At 45.2% G+C, this 8,061-nt stretch overlaps 1 long non-coding RNA gene across 2 annotated transcripts in view; it reads right to left on the bottom strand.

Annotated features, from left to right (window-relative positions):
• Window positions 1-967: 967 nt before the first annotated feature.
• Window positions 968-8,061, bottom strand: part of LOC131908478 (uncharacterized) — a 52,352-nt gene continuing 45,258 nt past the window's right edge. The window contains exons 3-4 of one of the 2 annotated variants that reach the window (XR_009378606.1): window positions 3,821-3,907; window positions 968-1,141 (exon numbers count right to left, since the gene is read on the bottom strand). This is a non-coding gene — a long non-coding RNA (uncharacterized LOC131908478). Of the gene's footprint in view, window positions 1,142-2,948; window positions 3,105-3,820; window positions 3,908-8,061 lie in introns of those variants that run through there. The other variant, XR_009378605.1, reaches the window with a different exon arrangement.

Below are 8,061 nucleotides of genomic sequence, written 5' to 3'. Positions count from 1 at the left end.
CTCCCAGAGCTAGAGTTACAGGGGATTGTGAACCACCCAAAGTGGATGCTGGGAACTGAACTCAGGTTCTCTGGAAGACCAAGAAGCACTCTCAAAAGCTGAACCATCTCTCCAGCCCCTGTGATAAATTTTGGAAAGTATATTTTATCAGCAGTAGATAAGACACTTGTCTGGCTGTCACATTCCTATCTCCGTTCAGGCTCCTTATTGAGGGCCTGAGTTCAAAGGTATGAAGGGGTCCGTATTCAAGAGAGACAAGGCAACCCCTCCTCCGGCTCATGTAATAGAATCTCAGCTACACTAAGGCAGTGATTCCTTGATGCTGGCTCCCAGCAGACCATCCCAGTTCAGTTAGATCTACCTCACTGGGTCATTATAGGTCTCTGTGGCTTTACAAAGTTATGTGGAGAGTCTAATTAATGTGCATGGCTGGCATGAAGACTCACCGCTCTACACTACACACAATAACATCAATTCATCAACATGGAGGGAAAGTGTTCTGGAGCATCTGGGAAGGCAGAGCACATTTCTTTCAAAAATGGAAAAATGGTGTTGATGGAGCAGGCTGTGCTTCGTCCTGATGAGATGCCCAGAAACATGGACCCCCATCTTGGGAGAAAAACCAAAAACACTAAGGTGGGCAGAGAGCAGAAGCCATAGGGGACTGGGGAGCTAGCTCATTTGGTTAAGTGCTTGCCTCGTGAGTGTGAGAACCCTAGTTCAGTCCCTGAAACCGAGTTTAAAAGCTTGTCATGGTGGCACACGGATTCCCTGGGGCTCACTGGCCAAGTAGCCTACCGTAATTGGGAAACCTCAGGCCATTGACAGACCCTATCTCAAAGAAACAAGATGGTACCCATGAAAGACACTTAACTTAATCCTCTGGAACACACACACACACACACACACACACACACACACACACACACACACGACAAAGAGGACCTGGTTACTTACAATGTTATTGTGCAACAGAAGTCCCTAGTCCTGGCCCACCTTCTTCTGGAACTGTCTGTTAATGAGTCCCAGAAGGCTGATGTGACCAGCTTCACTTGGATTTTCATCACCACCTGGAAGCATGACCCAGTAACCCGGTGCAGCTACAAGTCCAGCCAAGACAATTCTGGGCAGCAGGCAGGAGCTGGAAGTGGGGAGGGCACACAAAGGAAGGGAACTGGATCTTATCATCAAGGGTCCAGTTCCATTTCTACTATTAAACAGAGTGCTTTGGCACTGGTGGCATAACTCAGTGCAGAGCACTCACCAGCATGTGTACAGCTCTATCCACAGCACTCCATAGACAAGGAGAGAAGCTTGTGAAGCCTGGTGTAGACTGGGTTGGTTTTTGTTTGGTTTTTTTTTTTTTTTATGTCCTCAAAATCCTCTCCTGAAAATGCAGCTCATCATCTAAACAGGGAATTGCCAAGTTAAAGAGAAGGAGGAGGAGGAGGAGGAGGAAGAGGAGGAGGAGGAAGAGGAGGAGGAGGAAGAGGAGGAGGAAGAAGAAGATGAAGAAGGAGAAGGAGAAAGAAAGAAAGAAAGAAAGAAAGAAAGAAAGAAAGAAAGAAAGAAAGAAAGCCAGACAGACCGACAGACAGGAAGAGAGAAAGAACGGAAGAAAGAAAGAAAGAAAGAAAGAAAGAAAGAAAGAAAGAAAGAAAGAAAGAAAGAAAGAAAGAGAGAGAAAGGAAAGAAAGAAAAGAAAAGAATTGGAGAGAAAAGCTAGCTTAGAAATTCGGGTAATTTTAAAAATAATAGCTTGAATCCAAATTCCATATTGTCTTAGATTTCAGTTAAAAAAAAAGCATGCAGTAATTTTGCTCACCTTTGCAGTAACCTCAGTGACTAATGGCTCAAACCACTGTTTCAACTGAATTTATTCTTCTGGCTAGTAATTTTCCATTTGAGGTCTCCAAATTAAACATGAGGAAAGTAATTATTATTTGGTCATCACAAAATAATAAAGTCTCCGGTGAAAATAAGCCACTAGAAATACTTCTATTTTCTTGTAGTTGTGCCATAAACTCATACAGGACAGTTTAAGGAAGTTGGCTGCCAGTTTTTAGCTTGCATCCCCGTCCTGAGGCCCTTAGACACTAGAACAGTATCCAGAATCTACCTGAAGGTGGCGCTCAAGGGTGCTGCTCACAACATCTGAACAGGTAGTTTAGGCATCTGCAACGAGCAAAGTGGACTGTCTTTTCTTTCTGATAAAATAACTGCTTTAAGTTAATGTAGCGTGCAAAGCTTCATCGCTCAAAAAGAATAGCAGCATACACAAGACATAATAATAGAAAGGCACCTGCTGTGAAGGAGTAGTGGCCTGCTGAGGGTGACTGAGGGAGAGGGGATGCTTTAGGGTCCGCAAGGACTGTCTGCTATTCCTTACATAAGCATACATCTAGTTGACACTTATTACTTTTTTTTTCAAGCACACCTTTCCCTATTCCTGTTTCACATAAGGAAAATACACTTGTACACATTGCTGGGTACAAAGGTCACCGTGTGATGGAAAGCTACCGTGGCAACTTCCCCAGTACTGGGTCTGCGAAGCACCAAAGTGTAACACTTAACCTACTGAGACCATTCCACGCTACCGGCAACTTTAGATTGTCTGCCCTACTTCTTCAACTGGCGTCCTCGTAGATATCCTGGTGGTGCTCTTCCTTCGAAGCCCTGTGCTTCCTGGAGAACAAGCTTAACCTTCTCTTGTATTGGTGACAACTGACCTTCCCTCCAGGTCCATGTCATCACTCCCCCAAGCCTCAGTATCCCCCATCCTAGGCTAAGTCTAGCCTAAAATGGGGCTCCCCGGCACCCAACCTTACTTTGTAGAAGGCCCTAGACCATACATAGCCAGGGTTATTCTGAGATTTGGCTTGCTGCATGGAAGAACATGCTAAGTCCTGCTGAGGACACCTCCTTCCAGGATGTTTACCATTTAGAGCACACACCGCCCAGATTTTGAAGAAAGCCCAAGACTTTCTCCCTTCAAGGTCCTTCAACTGGTCATGACTGTGAACGCAGGAAATGTGCAGATGAGAACGTGCTTGAAGTCAACGCTGGTCGCATCATCCCTTCCTTGGCTCCAAGGACTGTAGCTCCTGCAGGAAGGAAGACTGGCGTCCTTTATCTCCCTTCCTCTCCCACAGCCTAATGGCCTGGCCCTGCTTTCCTCCACCTGCCCTTTTAATTTTCTTTCTTTCAAGGTTTGCTTTCACAAAGATGCTACTAGAACAGTGGTTCCCAACTTGTGGGTTAAGACCCCTTTGGGGTCAAGTGACCCTTTCACAGGGGTCACCTAAGACCATCGAAAAACTCAGATATTTACATTATGATTCATAACAGTAGCAAAATTATAGTTATGAAAAAACAGTGAAAATAGTTTTATGGTTGGGGGGAGTCACCACAACATGAGGAACTGTATTAAAGGGTCACAGCATTAGGAAGGTTGAGAACCACTGCCCTAGGAGGAGCATTAGTAGCTCCAGAAGAGGAAAATTAAAAAGTAGACTTGAGCTGGGTGTATAGCTCAGTGGTAGTGCACTGGCTAAGAATGCACAAGGTCCCAGGTTCAGCCCCAGTGCTATAAGAACTGGGAGAACTTCTGGAAAGGTAATGAGTCTTAAAAGAGACTGAGGAACCAACATGGCATTGTTTGAGGAACACGCTTTCCAACTGAAGTCATGCTCATTCCCTAAATGCACACTTGTGCATGTTTTAAGTTACAGATCTCACTTCTTTTGGCTAGTACACATGCCCCAGACCAACTACAGGTCACTGAAAGGTTTTCATTAATGCAAGGAGCTGTGATTCTTACTTGGTATATTTCTTGAAAACATTTATGACTCAGGTTTCCTCTTCATAAGTGATTTCACATATCTGTAATTCTGGCAGAACACCATACCTGAGGCAGAAAATGGGAATGGGACATGTAAAGGGTTTCATCTTATTTTCACTCAAAATCGTGTTTCTCCCCCAAAGTCAGGAAACCATGCAGGAACCAAAACTCAAGGAGCCCTCCTGCTCCTGGGTTCAGGCATCAGCATCTTAAACTGTGGGCTGTGACCCCATATGGGGTGGAGTGACTAAAGATGGCTTAGAAAAAAATAGAGAACAGTGAAAGGTTTCAGAATGTGCAACAAATACCAATATCAATATCGTGCATATGATGGATTTGACATGTTATACTGTATGGTTTTTTACAGGCTTCATTCTGAACACACAACATATAAGCTTTGCTTTGTGCATGCCACCACACCAAGCAAAATTGTCACTGAAACATCCTTGCTCAGATTTCAGACTATTCCATATTACCACCTGCAGTGTTTTTTACTGTTCATACTGAGATCTCTGCTCTTATAAAAACATAATGGTTTAATAACAGAAAGCAAAGATTCAGTATTTCCCTGCTATCATTCCTCAGATTGTCTGTATCAAGTTAGTGTATCTTTGGACTGTACTGCATTCAAATGTTTGATTTTTAAAATTACTATTTGAGTGGTTGATATGGATTTCATAAAATATTGTTAAATGGATTTTGTCTTGAGATTAGGATAGACTGTTCAAAACTTTATAAATTGCCCTTAATCATACTTCTGCTATATAGTGCTATGTATTTACACAAAGTGATATTCTCAGCATTAACAGTTAAAAAATCAAATTATCAGTCAACTCTGAAAAACCTTGAAGATTCTATGTCCTGCAGTACTAAATAGTCAGCCAATATTTAATTACTTATACAAAACAAACAAGCATATCTCCTTAGTATGCAAATTTACTTGTCTCCTTAATAAATGCACATTATACACTTACTTGTTTTAAAATGACATTTCTTTATGTTGTGTGTTGCCAGTAAAAGTTTGATTTGCTTAACCCTTTTATATACCTATATATTCAGGGTCATGTAAAACTTTCTCTAGCAAAAATGGATCATGAGTGGGAAAGCTTTTGGAAGCTCATGTCACCAAGGTGGATCTTCAGTCGAGCAAGACTCAACACACTTGTTCTGCAAATGCTCGGACATTTGCCTAGTATTACTAGGCCCCGCCCTCTTGTGACTTTGTTGGACTCACACAAGCTCCAACTAGAACAACTGGCTCCTCTGGGTGTGGCTTTCCACAAAACTTTGCCTGTTAGCTCTGGGCAGAGGGCCATGGGGTCCCACTATTAGCACATCCGTTTTAGGACGATGGCACTGAGGGGTAAAGAGTCCCCAGTCCTTAAGGACAGAAGAGATTAGCATAAAGCACCACAGTAACCCTGGTGAATGAGTAACTCAATTAAAAGAGCTACCAGTGCTGTTTATAGTCAGTATATGCAGCCCCATGCCAAATGGTACATAAGCTCTCCATTATCTCGTCCTCTGTCCACTGATGTGGAAATCACATGAGAAACACGCACAGGTCCTACCACAGGAGAATGGACATCTTTAAAAAGCTCTATCCTGACCTTCTCTACAGTACATGTACACACACACACACACACACACACACACACACACACACACACACACACCCTTCATCCAGTGGCTCCCCATCTGAGCCCAAACAATGGTCATGTCCAGATGGCAATTGTTCCTGTCTCCTTCCCAGAACCTCCAGCCATGACACTGGAATGTGTTATTCCAGTTTAGCGATGAGGAAACCAAAGTGCAGATGATTTGTAATAACTTCAGCAAGTGTCATAGTGGAGACTAGGAGGGAATAAACGTCCACTGTCCAGCTTCAGAACAAACAAGGAGAGTTAAAGTATCCCAAGCAAAGGAGCTGGACAGACAAGTGAAGGGTGTGTTTGAATGAGAACTCTAGCTACAGGACTAGAGAGATGGCTCGGTGGTCAAGAGGACCTGAGTTCAATTCTCATCTGAAATCCCATCAGCACACTCCTTTATTTCCATTTATTTGGCATTCTGGCCTTCTGCATTCCCACCAGGGACCCCAATAGGTTCTTACTGTCTCCCAGGCTTTCTCTAGCCTGCTTATCCAAACTCACTGAGATTCCTCCCACAAACAGTCCAAAGGCCTCTGAACTACATTGTCAGTTGTCACAGCAAAGATCCCGCTTCTCTGGTGGGGTCCAGTTTTCTGAACTAGACTTTTACCACTGTTACAAAAACAGAAAGAACTTAGCAGAAGATAAGATTGATTTGAACTCTCGGTTTAGAGGTTTCAGTTAGTGGACTGCTTGCTACGCTGCTGTGCACCTCCAGTGAGCTGCTGTGCACCTGCAATGAGCTGCTGTGTACCTCCAGTGAGCTGCTGTGCACCCCCAGTGAGCTGCTGTGCACCCCCAGTGAGCTGCTGTGCACCTGCAGTGAGCTACTCTGTACCTCCAGTGAACTGCTGTGCACCTCCAGTGAGCTGCTGTGCACCTCCAGTGAACTGCTGTGCACCTCTAGTGAGCTTCTGTGCACCTGCAGTGAGCTGCTGTGTATCTGCAGTGAACTGCTGTGTACCTCCAGTGAGCTGCTGTGTACCTGCAGTGAGCTGCTGTGCACCTCCAGTGAACTGCTGTGCATCTGTAGTGAACTACTGTGTACCTCCAGTGAGCTGCTGTGCACCTCCAGTGAGCTGCTGTGCACCTCCAGTGAACTGCTACGCATCTGCAGTGAACTGTTGTGCACCTCCAGTGAGCTGCTGTGCACCTCCAGTGAGCTTCTGTGCACCTCCAGTGAGCTGCTGTGCATCTGCAGTGAACTGCTGTGTACCTCCAGTGAGCTGCTGTGCACCTCCAGTGAGCTGCTGTGTACCTCTAGTGAGCTGCTGTGCATCTGTAGTGAACTACTGTGTACCTCCAGTGAGCGGCTGTGCACCTGCAGTGAACTGCTGTGTACCTCCAGTGAACTGCTGTGCATCTGCAGTGAACTGCTGTGTACCTCCAGTGAGCTGCTGTGCGCCTCCAGTGAGCTGCTGTGCATCTGCAGTGAACTACTGTGCATCTGCAGTGAACTGCTGTGTACCTCCAGTGAGCGGCTGTGCACCTGCAGTGAACTGCTGTGCACCTGCAGTGAGGCACATCTGGGCAGAGGGGTGCCAGAGGGCAGAGTTGCTCACTCCATGGCAGCCTGGGAATGGAGAGAGAAAGAGAGGAAGAGGGGGAAAGGAGGTAAGAAGCTAGGAAGAGAGAAGGGGGGAGAAGGAATCCCAGTTTTTACTTATATCTTTGACCACAATATTTCTAATTTCTACATTTGATCAATTTCATGAATTAAAAATCTCAATGGAAAGGCTACCGACACACTTACCTCAATGTATAAATAGGAACACTGAGACTGGAAGCCAGGTGATGTGCTTAGGAACGTAGCTTGGTAGTAACAAAGCAAAACCTTGTACCCTGATTTTTCCAAGTTCTGGCCCTGAACTCTCATGCAGTATTTGCCTCTACTGAGGGCATACTTTCCCTGTGCTATGTATGATACAGAAAGACCTCTGAGCCTCACTTTCTACTACTTCACCACATTCAGGGACCACCTGAGCTGCCTTGCCAAAGCATACCCCTACCCTCTTCCGTGATTCTGGGTACCGATATTTATTTATACAGCGTGCTTAATTAGGCTACAGAGGGCTTTCCCCACTGTGGTCCTCTAACTTGCCCATTGTGTTTTCTTTGTTGCTGCTAGAGTAAAAATAATTCTCTTCGGCAACAGAGTAGCTAGTTTAAACACATCTAAAGCACTCCACTGAAGGAGGCACACTCCGGTTTTTTGCTCACACACCTCGATGATACTTGTGACACCGGGTAAACCCTTTGAAGAATTCTAAGAACTTTCTCACAGGAAAGAGTGGCTTGGGGCCCCTTGGCTGTCCTCTCTGGGCTCTTCTGAGCTCAAGGTTTTGATGTGTGTAGGATAGGGCCAAAAAAGGAAGGTTGAGAGAGGAAGGCTGGCGGGTGGAGGGGTGGGCATCAAGGGAAAGAGGACAAGCTACATAAAAGCGGGTCATTTAATACAAGCCTCCTGAGGAGGGAGGTTCTTCCTTTGGCACAGCGCAATGAATCCATTCTGATGATGCTCACTGCAGCTCAAACAGGTCACCAGGGAGGCAAGAAAGAAGGGGGCGA

Source organism: Peromyscus eremicus, chromosome 4 (genome assembly GCF_949786415.1).
Source record: "Peromyscus eremicus chromosome 4, PerEre_H2_v1, whole genome shotgun sequence".
NCBI classification, from domain to species: Eukaryota; Metazoa; Chordata; class Mammalia; order Rodentia; family Cricetidae; genus Peromyscus; species Peromyscus eremicus.
The sequence above is the reverse complement of the archived record's forward strand: the minus strand, read 5'-3'. Positions and strand labels throughout refer to the sequence as shown.